This window comes from Mustela nivalis, assembly GCF_964662115.1.
Source record: "Mustela nivalis genome assembly, chromosome: X".
Classification (NCBI taxonomy): domain Eukaryota; kingdom Metazoa; phylum Chordata; class Mammalia; order Carnivora; family Mustelidae; genus Mustela; species Mustela nivalis.
This window is the reverse complement of record NC_139040.1, coordinates 123,140,740-123,159,264: the sequence shown is the minus strand read 5'-3', so window position 1 is coordinate 123,159,264 and position 18,525 is coordinate 123,140,740. Positions and strand designations below refer to the sequence as shown.

The window sequence follows — 18,525 nt, the reverse complement described above, 5'->3', positions numbered from 1 at the left end:
ATTCCATTCCATTCCATTCCATTCCATTCCATTCCATTCCATTCCATAAAAAAGAATGAAATCTTGGGACGCCTGGGTGGCTCAGTTGATTAAGTGTCTGCTCTCAGCTCAGGTCATGATCTTGGGGTCCTGGGATCGAGCCCCACATTGGGCTTTCTGCTCGGCAAAGAGCCTGCTTCCCCACCTCTCTCTGCCAATTAGTGATTTCTCTCTCTGTGTGTCAAATGCATAAAATCTTAAAAAAAAAAAACAAAAACAAAATCTTGACATTTACGAACACGTGAATGGAGCTACAGAGTATAATGCTAAGTGATATCAGTCTTCCTAAGTGGAACTTAAGAAACAAAACAAATGGGGCACCTGGGTGGTTCAGTGGGTTGAGCCTCTGCCTTCGGCTCAGGTCATGATCTCAGGGTCCTGGGATCGAGCCCCACGTCGGGCTCTCTGCTCAGCGGGGAGCCTGCTTTCTCCTCTCTCTCTCTGCCTGCCTCTCTGCCTACTTGTGATCTCTGTCTGTCAAATAAATAAATAAAATCTTAAAAAAAAAGAAACAAAACAAATGAACAAAGGAAAAGAGAGAGAGAGAAGTCAAGAAAGAAACTATTGAGAACGCACTGATTTGGTTATGGAGAGGGAAAGTGGGTGGGGAGATGGGTGAAACAGGTGATGGGGACTAAGGAAGACACTTGTCGTGATGAGTGCCGGGTAAAGTATGGAAGTGTTGAATCACTGTATTGTACACCTGAATCTAATATAACACTGTATGTTAACTATACTGTAATTAAAATGAAAAAAAAAAAAAAAAACCCAAAACCAAAATGTTAAGTGCTATGTAGGTGTTATGCTTTTAGTGTTCTCCTTCCCTGGGAGACAAGCTATCTGAAGACAGAAATCAATCACTGACTTTCAGACAAATCAGTTTGCTGCAAGTATTGTCTACATATAACTCAGGGCAAAAGCAGTATCTCACAGTTTGCAATTTAGGAAATTATTTTGCACTTGTCTTTTGGCTTCTAGATTACCATAAACCAAAAGAAAATAACCTCACAAATGTTGCAACAGAAAGCTCAAAGGCACTGTGATTTGGTGTTAAGATGGAGAAATTTTCCACGAATTTTGGTAACTAAATATTTGGCTTTCTGAATCAATAACAAAACACAATTTCAGAATGTTTGACTTGACAGATCTCTTCCTGGAGAAAAACACTAGAAGAGTAGCAACTCACACCGACCTGTGCTCGGGTTTGCTGTCAATGGTTTCCCATGTTAAAGAGATGGTCATCCAGTGTTGGGGAAAGCCCTGGCTTTGGAGTCAGACAGATATTTTATGACTTTGGGGGAGCTATAGAATTTTGAAGGACTCAGGAAAATGAAGATAGTGAAAAGATAATGGGAAGAACAAAAGCAGTGTGTCCGATAGACAGTCGATGCTGTGTAACAGTATTTGCACGCTCCCTCTGTAACATTGAAGTGGCCTTTCCAAGAGATCAAGGTGAACATCACAGAGCAATAAGACATATCAATATCATGAAGCCCTTGATATGATATCCTCTTGCCAAAAACACCTAACTTTACTCCAACTGCAAGAAATATCAGAGAAGCCCAAAGGATGGGTATGCTTCAGAATATCTCATCACTACTTTTCAAAAGTTTCAAGGTCACCAAAGGCAAGGAAAAACAAAGAAACTGTTACAGATTGGAGGTAGACCAAGGGGAAGAAATAACTATGTACAAAGTTGGATCTTGGTTAAGATCCTGAAATAGAGTAAGTACCTTAGGGTAATGACTGGTACAGCTTGAAGAAGTTCTGCAGTTTGGTTAATGATACACTAATGCTAGTTTCCTATTCTCCAGAATTGTGTTATGGTTGGATGTCAACACTAGGCAAAGTGAGCAAGGGATACCAGGAGACTCTGTATTATTTCTGAACCTTTATGTAAGTCTAAAATTAGTTTAGAGTATGGGGCATCTGGGTGGCTCAGTGGGTTAGGGCCTCTGCCTTCGGCTCAGGTCATGATCTCAGGGTCCTGGGATCGAGCCCCACATCAGGCTCTCTGCTCAGTGGGGAGCCTGCTTCCTCCTCTCTCTCTGCCTGCCTCTCTGCCTACTTGTGATCTCTGTCAGTCAAATAAATAAATAAATAATTAGAATCTTCAAAAAAATTAGTTTAGAGTAAAAGAACATAGATCCAATAATTTGTTGGCGTTAAATAAATACATGTATGACGTGTGTTAATTGTTTTATATTAGTTCCCCCAAATTGTGAAGAAGTTTTTTTTTTTTTTAAGATTTTTGTGTTTATTTGGCAGAGAGAGAGAGAGAGAGAGAGAGAGCAAGCAAGCAAGCACAAGCAGGGGGAGGGGCAAAGGGAGAGGGAGAGGGAGAAGCAGGCTCCTCGCTGAGTGGGGAGCTCAAAGCAGGGTGGGGCTTGATCCCAGGACCCCAGGATCACCACCAGAGCCCAAGGCAGTTGGCCAACTAACTGAGCCCCCCAGGCGTCCTGTGAAGAAGTTTCAAAAACAAGCTTTCTTCTCCAAGGACTAAATGCATGTTCTCTTTCACACCCTTGCGTACACATATATACAAACACACATATGTTTGCAGGATAATTTGGAAACACATTTCAAAACCTTTAAAATATGCATACATTCTGACTCTGCTATCCCACATCTAGAAATTCATCCCAAGGAGATCATACTATTCTTTTATAATAGGTGCTCAAAAAATATTAGTTAAATAATTGAATGGATTGAAATATATAAATGAAGATGTCTTTCACAGGGTTGTCTATCACAATAGAAAGAAGGAACAGTTTCAATCTATGTCAAGAAGGAATTGATTAAATAATGGTAGCCTCCATACAATGGAATAGCTTTTAATTGTTAGAGATGTTGATGCAGAGATTTTCTGATATGGGAAGATGCTTAGAATGTATCACTAATTGAAAAAAATTGAGGTTACAAAATACTCTCTGTTTTGTTAAGAAAAATATGCTTTATATATAGAAAAGCATATGTATCCAAGTGTTTTCAGTGATTGTCTCTGGGTGATGGCTTTCTGCATGTGTAACTGGGTTAAGATGAAAGTTTCAGGCCAGACGAGAAATTCGCAACAGAAATTATAATAGATATGAAAGTGCCAAAGAAGGCAGCGCAAGCATCACAAATGTGATTTTAAAGGAAATGAGTCCATCTTGTTCTAGGACTTGTTCTAGGACTCCTGGACCCCCTCAGCCATGTCAAGGCTTTTATAAAAAGGCATCAGAGAGAGGACTTAGTAAAGGAGATTGCAGAAGAAATTTCTCTGTAGAGGGCCACGGCCGAGAACTATGGGGCATCACTGCCTTTAGAGGTGGGCTGGCAGGGAGCCATGCACCTTGGAAGTCTGAATTGTGTGGCCTGCTGTTGGGAGGTCCAGGGACTGGAGTCTGACTCTTGGTGAGAAACCTTCAGAAGCCTGAGGACTGAAGTCCAACTGCTGCTCAAGAAATGAAAAGGACGGGGTTCCTGGATGGCTCCATGGGTTAAGCATTGGCTCGGGTCATGGTCCCTGGGTCCTGTGATTGAGCCCCCTGTCAGTCTCCCTGCTCAGCAGGGAGTCTGCTTCTCCCTCTCTCTGTTGCTCCCCCTCCTTGTGTTCTCTCTCTCTGTGTCAAATAAATAAATGTTAAAAAAAAAAAAATGAAAAGGAGGGTTAAGGAAGGGCCAAGGATCACCCTCGTTTCCAGAGCCAAGAGGGAGCGTCTGTATTTCGATGGCCCAGATTTCCAGTTTGTGGATGTCATGTATGTAAATAGGAGTATTCCCTGGGCGGGGGGGGGGGGGGCGGGCGGGCAGAGTTTCGGGAGGGACAGCAACAGAGGTGTAAAGGAAACATCCAAGGTCTAAGGGAGAAATCAGAGGTATCCCGTAGTCAAGGAGACTCAGTACAGTGGAGACCAGCAGGGAAACACTGCAGAGAATCTCACATGTCCCAGGAGACAGCTGTGAACATCTTTGAGATCAAGAGCACAACGAATGACAGCTTCAGGTGTTATAAGATCACATACAAGCATCTTTCCCCTGTGCTCCTCTCTCCTCACATCCAGTTGGTCTAAAGGAGTCAGTGTAACCCGTGGGGATTATCATATGCATTTATCCAAAGAGTGACAACAGGCCAAAGCTCAAATTGAATATCAGAATTTCCTGAAAGATCAAATATAATTTGAGGTCCCAGTCAGGAGCTTGGGTATTCAAATGTTTGTCGGTCCTTTTCTTGTCAATTACTTCAGGTTATGTTAGTACTAAGGGTAGTGTGACATAAGACGATCTGTTCCTTTGGGAAAGAAGAGGCATAGCATCTCTCCAGGAGCAGTTAAATTTTGGCAAGAATCCATGGTGTGTACAGAAATGGAGGCTAACAGCTACTTGCACTTTATTTTCATGAGACTAGAGCAAATAAGGATTAATTACAGAGGGAGTTCCTATCCTATTGGAGAGATCTACAAAGATAAATAGCAATAATTCAAATCTACGAATTAGTTTTTCACCAATACTGTGCTCGCTCATGGGGGAAGATAAAAGCATCAGAATTTCATTGCTGAAGAGATGACACGTTTATTTGGGAAACGCGGCGATCGTTTTGTTGGGACTACCCTTCTCTTCCTTCTCCCCTAATTCCCATTTAGCGGTCTCCACTATGTTTTGACTATGTTTTCATGATGACTGTGCTCTCATCCACCCGATGGTCCTTCAACAGCTGTACTAACATCCATCTATACAAAACTCACTCCACTGCTGTTCCAAGCAGCACACTCCCTGCGTGTCCTGGAGGCTTCCCCCTCCCCCATGTTTCAGTAGGTCCCTCCCAGGAGGTGGGTGGACTTATTTGAACCAAGGAAGGAAATAGCAACCATATTTCTTTCGAGGCATGCTCTCACGTTCAACAGTGGAAATGCAACTGCACTAACTTCTTCCAATACAAAGATGGAAAATCCTTGTACTACTTCTCCCCGTCACCGCCCCACCCCCAATCCAGCTCCAGCACTGGAAGAGCATGGTCAGAAAGCAGGATTCTCCACTCCATTAACTGCTGGATTAATGTTAATGCACACTCCCTTCCTTCTACAAAGGTGGTGACTAATGCCCACTGCCCAGGGAATTACTTGCACGTGGAAGGCTGCTGTCATTTACACTGCTCTCCACACACACTCACACATGCTTGTTCCTGTCATTAAGTTCGATGATTATCAAGTGTTCATTGCATGTGCTCTTACACCTGTTTGTGCCACTTTCCTTTGTCATAGCAATTACACAATTTAATAAGGAAGAAATTGCGGTTTTAAAGACTGGGTGCTTTGGCAAAATGTTTATAAGGCAAGTTTCTCAAACGTTGCTGTCAAAAATTGTGTGTGAGGGGGTCGTGACTCCAAAAGATGCAGGAGTTTTGTTAAAACTAGATGCATTTTATACCTTGAATGAATTTGTAAGTGGCTTCAAATTCTCATTCCTCTTGGGACTAAACTGAACTAGAATCTTCAAAGTGCTAAGGAAGGCCATCTGAAATCTAACTGGTAGACTCCTGCTAAAATAATATAGAACCCATGGTTCTATATGGGAAGACCTGATAAGTGCATATATATTGATCTGTTATTATCTCTTGATTTATTTATACTTTTTTTAGAGGGGGAGGGGCAGAGGGAGAGAGCATTCCAAGCAGGCTCCATGCTCAATGTGGAGCCTGACCTGGGGCTCGATCCCATGACCCTGAGATCATGACCTGAGCCAAAATCAAGAGTTGGACACTTAAACGACTGAGCCATCCAGGTGCTCCTGACATGTTATTATTTTAAGCTGTTTACTAAAAATTGGTATTATTATTTTTATGATTCTTTCCTTTAACTGACTTTTTCACTTTAACCACTAACTTCCAGGACTGAATGAATTGGAGAAATGCTACCCTGATTTAGAGAAGGGATCGGCAAACCACAGCCTGCAGGCCAAATCCAGCCCACTGCCTGTTTTCAGGGGACCCATGCGCTAGGAATATTTTCACATTCCTAAATGGGCAAGAAATACTAAAAGGAAAATTTTTTGAGATGGGGAAATTTATACAAGATTCAAATTTCTGTGTCTGTTAATAAGGTTTTCATGAACTGGACATAGCCATTCTTTTATTTTTTTTTCTTTTAAAGATTTTATTTATTTACTTGATGGAGAGATTGAGAGCCCAAGCAGGCAGAGTGGCAGACAGAGGTCTCAGCTTCTCAGCAGGCAGAGGGAGAAGCAGATTCTCCACTGAGCAGGAAGCCCCACACGGGGCTCTATCCTGGGATTCTGGAATCATGACCAGAGCTGGAGGCAGGCCCTTAACCGACGGAGCCACCCCGGCACCCCATGACTTGGCCTTTCTTTCAAGTATTGTATATGGCTGATTTCAAGCTACAAGGGCAGAACAGAGTAGTTGCAACAGGGACAGTATATGGTTCATAAACTGAAAATATTTACGATCTGTTGTTTTCAGAAAAAGTTTGCTGACCTCCGTTTCGTGTGGTGTGGTGGGAGGCCCTTAAGGCTGCTTTTGCCCCTCAAGGCTGTCTGGATTAATGTTGCCTTTCTCTGCGCTAGGATTCACACTAGGACAAAATGTGCTTCTTGGCAATCAGACATTTTTCTGTGTTGGAGCTGAGTGAAAAGAATCCAGAGTGACCTTTTAATGAACATTATTTACTCACAGGAACGCTTTATTTAAGTACAGACAACTCTGAGTTCATCTCTTCTCTTCTGCTTCCTTTGGGCCAGGTTGTCTGAAAGAACAAAGCAATTCTTTTGCTTTGTTTCTATTCTGAAGGAATGATGTAGGTGAATGACCTGGAGAAAATTGATTTTTTTTTTTCCTGCTTGTGCATCTTGGTTTGATTTTCCTTTCGGAGTTGACAGGTAATCCTCTTTTCCGATTTACTGGAAAATACTGGTATTCGGAGTTAGGTATTGGACAGCCAAATATCTGATTTAAAAGGGAAGAAATAAATTAAAAACTCTATGGATTTACCCCCCCCCCCAGCTTTTTGGCAGGAAGTAGTTAGAGACAAAAGAGAAAATAGGGAGGATCTAGGATTGCCCGTTTTTTGGTTTTTTGTTTTAGACAAGGAAATTCCTAATTCGCTATTAAAAATCGTTCCGGGGGACTTCATCACTGTTCTGGTGGAGGAGGGCTAGGATAATACTGGGTAATCAGCTTCTGGTGTAACTGGAAGTTTTGACTGTGGAACCAAGGTACAACATAGCTGTGTTAGACTGCATTCCCTAGACACAGAGCCCAGGCCGGGCAGTTTTATGTAAAAGAACCTCGAGAGGGCGCGTGGGAGGCTCAGTCTGTTAAGCGTCTTGCCTTCTGCCCAAGTCAAGTTCTTGGGGTCCTGGAATCAAGCCCCATATCGGGGTCCCTGCTCCGCAAGGGAGTCTGCTTCTCCCTCTCCCTCTGCTGCTCCCCCTGCTTGTGCCCTCTCTCTCTCTCTCTAATTAATAAGTAAAATCTTAAAAAAAAGAATGCTGAGAGAGGACAAATCTGTAAAGGAGTGGAGAAAGCAGGAAAAGAAAAGGGAAGGATTAAGCGAGAAAGTGGTTTCAGGTGGAGCCTGGCCTTGGCTTGAACTTTCGGGGAGCTCCGGGGCATGCGTGGGAGCTCAGGGTCTGTTTCGCTGAGGCAGGGAAATCTGTCCCTGTCATCAAACAGTCCTGAGGAATCTCCAGCACCTCCAGCAAGGCCACGCCTATAGGCCAAGGGCAGTCTTCCTCAGAGGGATTCAAAGCAGCTGGTCAAGGAAACCCAGGGACCGGGTGCCAGAGGCTATGGGATTAGACTTTGAATGCTGGGGTGAGGGCCACCATCACACAGCTCGTGCAAAGAGTAAACAATACCCAAGTTCTCAGCCTCACCAGGGCTTAAAGGTCTTTACCTGCAAGATAGAGCCCCCAAGGTACTTTTTTTTTTAGGTTTTGAAAAACTTATTTTTAAAAAGTTAACATGTGCATAAAAGGAAATTGAAAAACACAAGAAGCAAAGAACAAAGTCATCCATAATCACAAGCAGTTTACAGATTGACTTCTAGGTCCCATGTGTGTATCTACAAAAGTAAGCATTTTAATGTAATTAAGATCGTAGTTATGTATCATGCTTTTTACACACCATGAATATTTACCATTTCAAAGTCCTCAAACTATGAGTATTTTGATAACCAAGAATACACTACACCAACTCCATCTGAAAGAAAAAAGTGTAATCCTACCTTTCTAGGCGACAAAGATTTCAGAAAAGACAAAAATGGCAACAGTCCTCTAGATAAAGATCCTGGCAGGGTTACCATTAAAATACTGCATTCCCTTAATGTTCAATTAAAACAGACATAAGAGTACACAGTGTATAATGCTTCTAAAAGAATTCATTATCCAATCTATACCATTCAAATATTAGCAACGGGGTATGTTTCCATTGAATCACTTAATGTATTCGGGGTATGTTTCCATTGAATCACTTAATGTATTCCTATAGTACAGCCAAAGAGATGTACACACATCAACAGTTATTACAATGTAAGTAATAATAAGCTGAGACAGCGTAACAATTCCATGTCCAAGCTGCTTCTCTCCTATCAATGATAGCAAAAAGAAACTTATAAATTGGTTGATTCACTAGCTGCACATTTTATCATACACTGTCACCTCAGGACATCCAAAAAGCTTAGATGTTACAACATAAAGACATTTGTCCACAATAAACACAGGTACTTCATCAAAATGCACATCCAGACCTATGGTTATAACCTAAAATGGTCTTCCGTATGTGGAGAGAACTAGCAAAAAGACCTTCTCTTCACCCCTCCTCTGCTCCCTCCACCATTTTAACGGCCAAGCATAGGACTACATCTGGCTCTAAGAGGTGACTGACAGACACTCCCAGAACAGTCCATCCTAAAAACTAACAGAAGAGCGTTCATAAAGGGAGTATTTGACTACCTCGACTTTTAATATACTTCGGGTATTAGGACTTGTTTATCCTTTGATACACAGCAACATTAACTAAAATGCACATACAGAACTTTAAAGAACTTTAAAGACTCACAGAACTCTTTGCTCCCTACTTCCTTCCCTGCCCCAGTCCCCATCCCCTAGTGAACCCAGGGAACAGTGAGCATACTCTCCAAGACATCAAGTTTAACAAATCCATTCCCCAAATATAAACATTCCAGTAAATTAACAATAAAGGGTGTTGCTACTCTACTCCTAACATGAAGAGGAAGGGTTCTAAGCCAGAATATTCTTTCAGTGCTATTATGTCTGTAGTGGGCAAATTTTAAATAAATCCGCAAGGTACTTTTATTTTCTTACACAATGGATCAGACCCAGGAGGGAACAAGAACCTTTAAATGAAGATTGAAGGGTTCATTATTATATGGGATTGAACACTGATTGCAGACTGTGTTCTGAGATTCAAAGTGACCACAGACTTTGTATTACCGACGGATAAATAGGAAAGTAATTGCATTTCGCTGTTTGAATCCTGGGGCAAGCAAAGAGAGAACCCCACCTGGGGGAATTTAAAGAGGGCAATGGGAAACCAAGAAGCGCACTTGCCTCATTGAGAGCATCCTGCAAGTCTCCGGGACACAGGGTTATCACTTGATGTAGAAGACTTTCAGATTAGCTACTTAAAACGTGTGGCCGAGAATTGTATCTGAAATCGTATCTGGAATTGAATGAAACGGTCTAATCTGAGGAAAATGTTTTTCATGTATTTCTTGCAAGTTTGCATCTTGGCATCCTTTTTTGATTTTAAAACATCAAATTTAGAGATACACAGGTAGAGGGGGCAGAAGGAAGAAGTGCTGCTGGCAGTTTTCCAGGCCCTAATTTTGACAGTCAGTTGGCTCCAAGAAGTACCACGGGTATGGGTCTAAGAAATTTACGCTTAGGGGTCTTGAATGGGCTGTAACTTAACAACTTGTAACTTACAACGTCTGTAACCACATCTTGCTACATGGGAGGGTCTTAGAAGCAGTGATCTAGTTCTCTGTGGGCTGGATGAAAGAACTGAGAATACTTCAAGCATCTAGCCGGAAGCTTTGTTTTCAGGGTAATCACAATTGTTTTTAGTCTGTCTTTATCTGTGGTGGCTTTGGGGGAGCGTTGGTTAATGGAAATCATGGAAATCCTCAGGGGGGACTTCCCAAGCCACTTGGGATGTTGCCACTGTAGGATGAGGTATCATTTACTGTCTTTTCACAGATGAGGAATAGGAGACTGAGAAGTTTAAAGCAGTGGCCAAAGATCACACAGTGACCAAGTGGCAAAGCCTGGGAGCCTAGCTCATTGGCTGCCAAAGAACTTGCTCCTTTAATCTGTCCCAGTACGGTGGAAAAAGACCTAGCTTTGGGGAGACGTCGCTTTGAATGTGTCTGCTGTGTGCATCATGGAAGGAAGCTTTTGTTTGGGAAGATCTGAAAGGCTTCGGAGGAAGGTTATTTGTTTCTGCTCATGTAATGCAATTAGCCTGTTGAATGTGAGATGAGAATAAAATGCTTTTCTCTGCTCAGTCTATCCATTTTAAAAGAGAACCAAATCTACCGATGCTGACACTAATGTGCGTGGGGAAGCTCACCAGAAATGAAAACACTAATTTATCTCAGTCTAGTTATTACTTTGGCTCTTTCCTTCTCTCGGAGTGTAAATTGCTAAGAACGTGAGACTGTGTCCTGAATGGAGGTTTGGTATCATTTTGCTTAATTAAATAATGTTCTCCAAGGCACGGAGTTGTAATTATTTTCTCCCTTTTCTTATGCCCATTATTTGAAATTCTCACATTTATTTATAAAACATGGTAGGTTTTTCTTCCTCTCACTGCTACTGCTAGCATGGTAGATATTTCTTGTTCTTTTGATTTTCACCATATTGGAGCAGATTTTCATTAAACTTTATGGCAATTACTTGTACAACATCTACAGGAATCATCTTTTCTCTGTAAATGGCAAGATTCTCATCTTGGGCAATTTTCTCTAGAAGAGATTTTGATTATGTAACTTAAAAATTCTATAAAATAAAAAGAGAGAAAATTATTATAAAGCCTTAAAAAAAAAAAGCCAAGCAGCTGGTTTCATTATCATTTTTCCTCCTGCATGTCTGTTGATGTAAATAGTAAGCTTTTGCATTCAAGCAAGTAATAGTTTTATATACAAGGTTCGTCAGAGAAACTAAAGACAGTAGTGTCACTGTCATGGGTATATTCACCTGTAAGTCCCCGAAGGGGTAGGAGCTCCTAATCAACCCTCCACAGATATTTTATTCCACTTGAGATAAACTCCTTTGAACAAATTCAACATCACAATTTTGGGCCATGAGATCCCTTCTATTAAGTTTCTTACAAAGCATCAAAGTTATTTTTTCAGGTAGAAAATACAAAAATAATACCTAATAATGGTAGTAGACACTGATGTCTGAGCCTCTGCCAAGTGTTTCATGTGCACGATTCAACTGCTTACTTATGGTTTTAAAACCCCCTAACTGAGGTACAATTGACACGTGAAGAGGTGTATTTAATGTACGCAACTCGATGAGTCTGGGGATAAGTACACACCCAGAAAGCCATCATCACCATCAAGGACAGAAATGTAGCCATCACTTTCCAAAGTTTCTCTCTCTCTCTCTCTCTCTCACACACACACACACACACACACACACACCCTCCCCTTGCAAGGCAAGACCACTGGAGTATTTTCAGCGGTAGCAATTCCTTTCAAAGAAATCACATTTACGTTTCTCTGAGAAAATGCCCACGAAAGTCTTTTTCTCTGCTCCATAATGCAATTTTAAGATGCCCCGTTGCTCTAGGAATCCATGCTAGCCTGCACACCAAATGACCAAAGTGGGGAGGGAGGGGCAATAGAGAAGAGAAATGGTCTTCTTATCAGGAAAGACTGCTCACTGTGAAAGGACTGGCTCTTCCAAAGCCAAGAGTAATTTCTTTCACTCTCAGAATGGCTCTCAGCCAACACCACTGATTATACCTTAATGCACAATATAGACTAGCTAATAAAGACATCTGGGAAGTAACGAGGTTATAGGAAGGTGTTAAGAGCTTGTAAGTAAAGGAAACCCAAGAGCTTTGGGGCAGAAGGTGTAAGATAGATGGGAGAGAGGTTCGAAGGGGATCATTTTGCAAACCAGACTTCCAAATGACCCGAAATAGAAAGCAGGGAGACTAGTGAAAATAGAGCGCCACCTACAGGAAGTACCTGCAAAATCGAAATCTGAGGTTACCTGCAACACGTCTGTCGAAGCCCTTCGCTTAGAACAGGGGGTGGGGGGCAAGCTATAGCCTAGGGGCCGAATTTGGTTTGCCATCAGTATGCGCCACAAGCCAAGAATGGCTTTATATTTGTAAGCGGTTAAAAAAACCAAAGAAGGGGGGCGCCTGGGTGGCTCAGTGGGTTAGGCCGCTGCCTCGGCTCAGGTCATGATCTCAGGGTCCTGGGATTGAGCCCCGCATCAGGCTCTCTGCTCAGCAGGGAGCCTGCTTCCTCCTCTCTCTCTCTGCCTGCCTCTCTGCCTGCTTGTCATCTCTCTCTGTCAAATAAATAAATAAAATCTTAAAAAAAAAAAAAAAAACCAAAGAAGGGTAATATTTTGTAACACGTGGAAATTATATGAAACTCACGTTTTGGCGTCCATTAGTAAAGTCTCGTTGGAACAAGCCACACTCATCTGTTTTTGCGTGGTCCAGGGCTATTTTTGCGCGGCGCTGGTAGAGCGGAGTATCTGAGCCAGAGACCGTAAGGATGATGGCGGCTGAAAGACTGTCCCTTACAGAGAATCTTTGTCTGCTCCTGACTTAGAACTTCAGTTTACTTTGCTATGTTTTTGTATTAGAGCTGCAGCGGGGTTTCTTTCCTACAGATACATGTGCTTAATAAAATAAATCTTATAACAATATATTTATTATATTCTAACAATCGCTCTTACACTTTTCCCGATTTTGCTGAAACACATCCTTATTTTTAAATGGGTCTGGTCTTGTAAGCAGCTCATCATCTGAGAGCCATCTATCTGGCAATGAGTAATCAGCACTGTTCATTAATTTAAGTAAGATTCCAATCTTGTTGAATTTCCCTTCAAATCGTTTTCAATTTAATAAAACCAAACTGCACCTAACAGGGAATTAAATGTCTATATTTGACTCACATGTCGAAGCTGACTTTCTTATCCAGACTCTTATTAGGATGTGCTGGAGTTGTTTTTCTTAAGCCAGCAAGGGGATATATGTAACGAGACTCCTCCGAATGGATCACTGGCTCATTGGTGGGTCCGGAAAACTGGGAAACCCTGGGCTCCGTTCTGAGGATGCAGCAATCAAAAGGGCTTAGCCTTGTTTGTGGCCATCACTGCGCTTGAATGTTTTCATCTCTCCCAGCTTGTGGGGACAAAGATAGTTTGATTAATATTAACAACGAATACGGATCTATGAATATTAATACAGAATTCCCCCAGGGCTTCCGGTTTCCATCTGCTTATATGGAAGTGCCTGCGCCTTGCGAATGTCTCCTACCGGGGTGTTCTGGGGATCCTGGGGGCTGCCTTGCAGGTGTCTATTTCTCAGACTCTGGCCTCGCTTGATGTGGCTGCTGGCCAAATGGGGGCTCTGAGGGTGCGGGTCCGAATCTGCTAGAGGCTGTGCAGTGGTGTCAGTACTCTGGCAAGAGCGTCCTCTGCGCCTCGGTGTAGCTGAGCTGAACACGTGCTGTCTCTGAGGAGCGCCCCCCCCCCACAACGCTGACGCAGACCTGCGTCACCACTGCTCCCAGGGGACAGAGGTGCAGCTGCTGCTTCTGAGACTCATTCCTTGGATCGTTTGATGTCAGCACTCAAACGGCCCCCTTCCAAGTGAAAAGGAGACTCGGTTTGGGGCTGTCCCAAAGCAGGGCTGCTTGAGAACGAAAGTGTCACAGGGTTTAGGGAACCCATGGGTCCCATTCACACTCATGGCTTCTCTGCCTTCCTGGGGTCATCATCTCAGGAGGATGAGGAGTTTCCGGAAAAGCTAAAATGACTATCCCCTGCCATCCTCGCGCCACACTTCCAAGTTCAGCTGGTTGTTCCAAGTTTATCTCCATCATCATCAATTTCCTCCTAGGGCACTTGTCAGCCCTCACCGCAATCCAGCCTTTGAGGCCGCACCAGTGTGTCGAACTTATTTATACATATCTGACCTCAAGTTACAGTCAGGCTGAAGTGTACTTCGTCCCCAATCCCCAGTGTCCAAGTAGATATGCAGAAGCAAGCAAATAAATGTGTGTGTGCCTGTGTGTGTGTGTGTGTGTGTCTGGTCTATCCAACTTTGAAATCTGACCCAGCCAGGGATCCCTTTTACAGACTATTGAAAGATTCTATTGCGAATGGAAGGTTTGATTATGGTCTAGTGTGAGAGAAATTATATATCACTTTTATATAAGTCCTTTACTTTGAGAAAGTTATGTGGATAATAGATGCTTTTATGATGATTTTAACAGATGCTTTTGAATGGATGAAAAATGCTATATTTAATTTAGTATATTTAAAACCTTTGGTCCACTCACTTAAAAATATTTGTTGTGCATGTACTATGTGCCAGGCACTGGGAGCACCGTGGAGACACAGGAGGTCTCTGCCCTGGCTGGTGGATTGCCTATTCTAGTGGGAGAGTATTCAACAAGTGAAGAAATAGGTACATAATTTTCAAATCATGACAATTTTCATAAAGGCAAATGAAGGCAGGGTAAGGGGGTAGAGAGTGACAGTGGGGGAATGTTAGAGGAGAGAGATAGCATGGAGACAAAAGGTCTCTAGGAGGAGAGCACTCTGAAGCCAAGACCCGAAGGAAGAGAGAGAATGAGCTTTGCGCCATTCTTTGGGAAGGTGAAGGGAAGAAGTCATGTGCAAAGGCACTAGGTAAGACAGAGAATGGGTGAAGCTAGGCTAGCACAGATGGGCACTCCTTTAGGACAACCTTCAACTGTAACACACTCTCCTCCCTCTTTCCCTTTGGGAAAGTTTAAGCATGCTGCCTGAAACTAATGCAAAGGACCGCCCCCCCCCGCAAAATCAAACAAACAAATCACCATTTCTGAAGATCTGCTATGTTCCAGAGATTTTTACACAAGCCACTGACAACATCTGAAATGACCCTGGGTGGCAGGCAATTTTATCCTCATTTCAGATTAACCATGTGACCTGCCCAAGACCGTACGACTAGTAAGTGGTCGAACCCAAGTCTGTCGAGCTACAAGGCCGGGGCTACTTCCGGCATTTATAAAGCTCCCAGTCTTCTCCAACCCCTGCCTCTGTCTTCATATTAACTCTCCTGCGCTAGATGGGTTCTGAGGCTCAAAGGAAGACCCATTTGGCAGGAATAAGGCAAGTGAAAAAGGAAGGCGGCTGGGGCAGGGAGCTGGGCAGGTCTCAGCTGATCGTATCGTTTCCACTAACATCTGGGGGCTTCTTCCTGGGCTCTGACGGTGAGCACACTGACGAAGTCTCACCAGAAGTAGGGGAAGCTCATCAGCTTCACTGGTCTGTTGGTATCACGGAGTTAAGGGCCTGACAGTAAGCATCTCATGGCCTACAAAGATGATTTCCCTGGAGTGGGCAAGTTATGGTAGAGGAGGGCCCATACACTTACAGATCCTACAGGCTTTCTGCCTCTATAGATCAGGTTCTCCATGTCATCTGCCCCATCACCCTCACTTGGAGTATTTGCGGTAACCAATAACCGAGAACAATCCATTGTGGCGAGTCCACCAGCAACGTCACCTGCTCACTGTCCTGACCTTGGACCCGACGCTCTGCAGGCAGAGGGGTGGCCCTCCCACAGAGGACCCTAGACACAGCTGGGGGATGGAACTTTTTCTTCCAGAATCTCTGCAGCAAGATTTTCTGGTTGGGCAGGTCTGGACTCCTCAGGGAGGAGTCCAATATTCTCTTTTGTCAATCCAGCTTTGACGGGTGGGGAGGCTTTCCCTAGTGCCTGCCCCAGGACAGGAGTCTGTTCTGTGTTTGTGAAATACCAGTCATGCTTCTGATATCTCAAGTCCTCTGGCTCCAAATGGGAACCCTCATTAGTTATGGACTCATTATTCAATGAATATAATTGTTCACAAATCCAATCATCTATTCATTACTCCTTTCATTCCTTTGCCCTCTGGGCCACCTCATTCAATTATCTAATCCAGAGAATGTAATGTAATAGTTCTCATCATCTGCACATGGCCACACATGGCACTATTAAAAGAAAAAAAAATCCCTTCACATGTGTGAAGATGAGTCCAAGGCCTGAGTAACTGCTGTGACAAACCCTCCCCAAATTTTATCAGGTTGATGGAGTCAAAATGAAGGAGTCACTTACATCAGAGAGCATCACATGTCTTCTCACTCCAGTGGCTTCCCTGGGAGCCTGCTGTGCAGCTGCTCACTCAGGAACCCAGGCTCCTGCCTTGTTGTGGCTCTGTCTTCCTCTCTGTCCTTGGAGTCCTCTCTCTTCAGCCAGCTAATAGAGAAAGAAAAGGAAAGGCCATATACATGAGGATTGTGGAGGGTCAGGACGGGGGCTTCTATCGCTTTGTCTCACATTCTTTTGGTCCAGACTCAATCATTTGGCCATGTCAGAGGCTGCAAAATGTAGCCCAGCTAGCTATCTTAGAGAAAAGAGAAGTGGGCTGGTGAACAGCTGGCCATCCACTGGGAATCCATGGTCACTAAAATCAACTAGGGTTAGCATCCCATGTCACCCCTGCCAGCTCTTTCTCTTATATCAGTTATTTCAAAACTTAGTGTTTCCCAAATCTCTGACTCTTCCGTATTTCCCATTATTCTTTTTTTATTATTATTATATTGAGTTAGCCAACATATAGTACACCATCAGTTTTGATGTAGTGTTCAATGATTCATTAGTTGCCCATTATTCTTTTCTAAAAAAATATATTTTTTATATTCTTAAGTAATCTCTTCACCCAACATGAGGCTTGAACTTACAACCCTGAGATCAAGAGTCACATGATCTACCTACTGAGCCAGCCAGGCACCCTGCACATTATTCTCTTTTTAAATAAAATATTTCAGCCATATGGAAAGGTAACGAGAACAAAGTTTACCTGTATATCCGTCACCCACATAGGAGATAAAATATTGCAAAGATAGTTGAAGCTGTCTATGTATCCCTGATTCTTTCTCAGGAGGCAATCTTATTTTTTACTTAACAAAGAAAATTTTAACTCCCTCCATGTCATGACATCATTAATACAAACATCCCTGCTTTCATCAGCATTTCTTCCTGTTTTCTCTTGCCACGCAAGAGAGCAAGGTCTCCCCTCTCCCTACTCTACTCCTTCGGCTTGCTCTCTCTCTCTCTCTCCCCTCCATTGTCGAGACTTTATTCTCTTATCCCATCTCTTTGTGTGTTCAGTTTCTTCCTTCTCATCAGTCTTTAATTATCTTTAACTCTCTTCCAATTTACTTACAAATACAAAAACGAAACCACACAGCTCTATTTGATGTTGTGACTCCCTCTAGGCTCCCTCTCCTCTTCATGAACATTCTCTGTGAAATGACTGTCCGCTCACGCTTTAATTCCCTGTAATCTGATTCCATCCCACTGCTCCAGGGGACCATTCTATTGTAGGCCATCATGACCATTCATTCAAACCAATGGACATTTCTCAGGGTTTATCTTCTTTGACCTCTCGGCACACCTGACTCCCTGGGTCCAGCTCCCTTTCCTTCTTGAAACATTCCCTTTCCTTGGCTTCCTTAGAACTATCTTCTGTTCTATCTCTTTTCATTGTCCAGATCTTAGTACATTTGTCCTCTGTATTCCCTTATATGACAATATTTCTTACATGTGTTCTTCCTAGACCATCTTCTCTTTTCCTTTTATATATTTTTCTTAAGTGATCTCATTGGCTTTGGATTTTCCCTTTTTTCTCCCATGTGTCATTTTCTGCCAGATTATTCTCAGCCCCAAGCCCAAATATCTCTCGCTGAAACCAACCAACCAATCAATCAACCAACCAACCAATCAATCAACCAACCAACCAAAAAACGAGCAACAGCGTCAACAACAAGAATCTGTCTATAAAGCCCTACTCTGCCATCCACCTACTTTGCTCTCCCTTCTTCGCCACAATTCTTGATAATTATCTAAAAAAAACCCCTTCATTTCCTCACCTCCCACTTTTACTCAGCTCATTCCAACATACTGGCTTCTTCTGTCATCACTTCCCCATGATGGCTCTTGAGAAGGTTGTTGGTAACTTTCATATTGCTAAACCCAGTGGATATTTTTAGTCATCTTTTCCCTGACCTCTCAGTGGCCTCAAGCCTACAGATGCGTGCTTATTAAATAAACAGTTTTATTTATTGGCTTGGGTTCTGACACCACACTTTCCCTCCTACCTCTTTGAGTACCCCATCTAGACTACTCTGTTTGGCTCATCTCAAAATGTCTGTCTTTTAAATACCGAGTTTTTC

The 18,525-nt window shown here is 42.9% G+C and overlaps 1 long non-coding RNA gene across 1 annotated transcript in view; it reads right to left on the bottom strand.

The window, feature by feature from the left end:
- The window catches only part of LOC309856207, a 162,701-nt gene that overhangs the window by 51,785 nt on the left and 92,391 nt on the right, over positions 1-18,525 (bottom strand). Inside the window, exon 2 of the long non-coding RNA XR_014307096.1 lies at positions 16,406-16,546. This is a non-coding gene — a long non-coding RNA (uncharacterized lncRNA). The remainder of the gene's footprint in view (positions 1-16,405; positions 16,547-18,525) is intronic.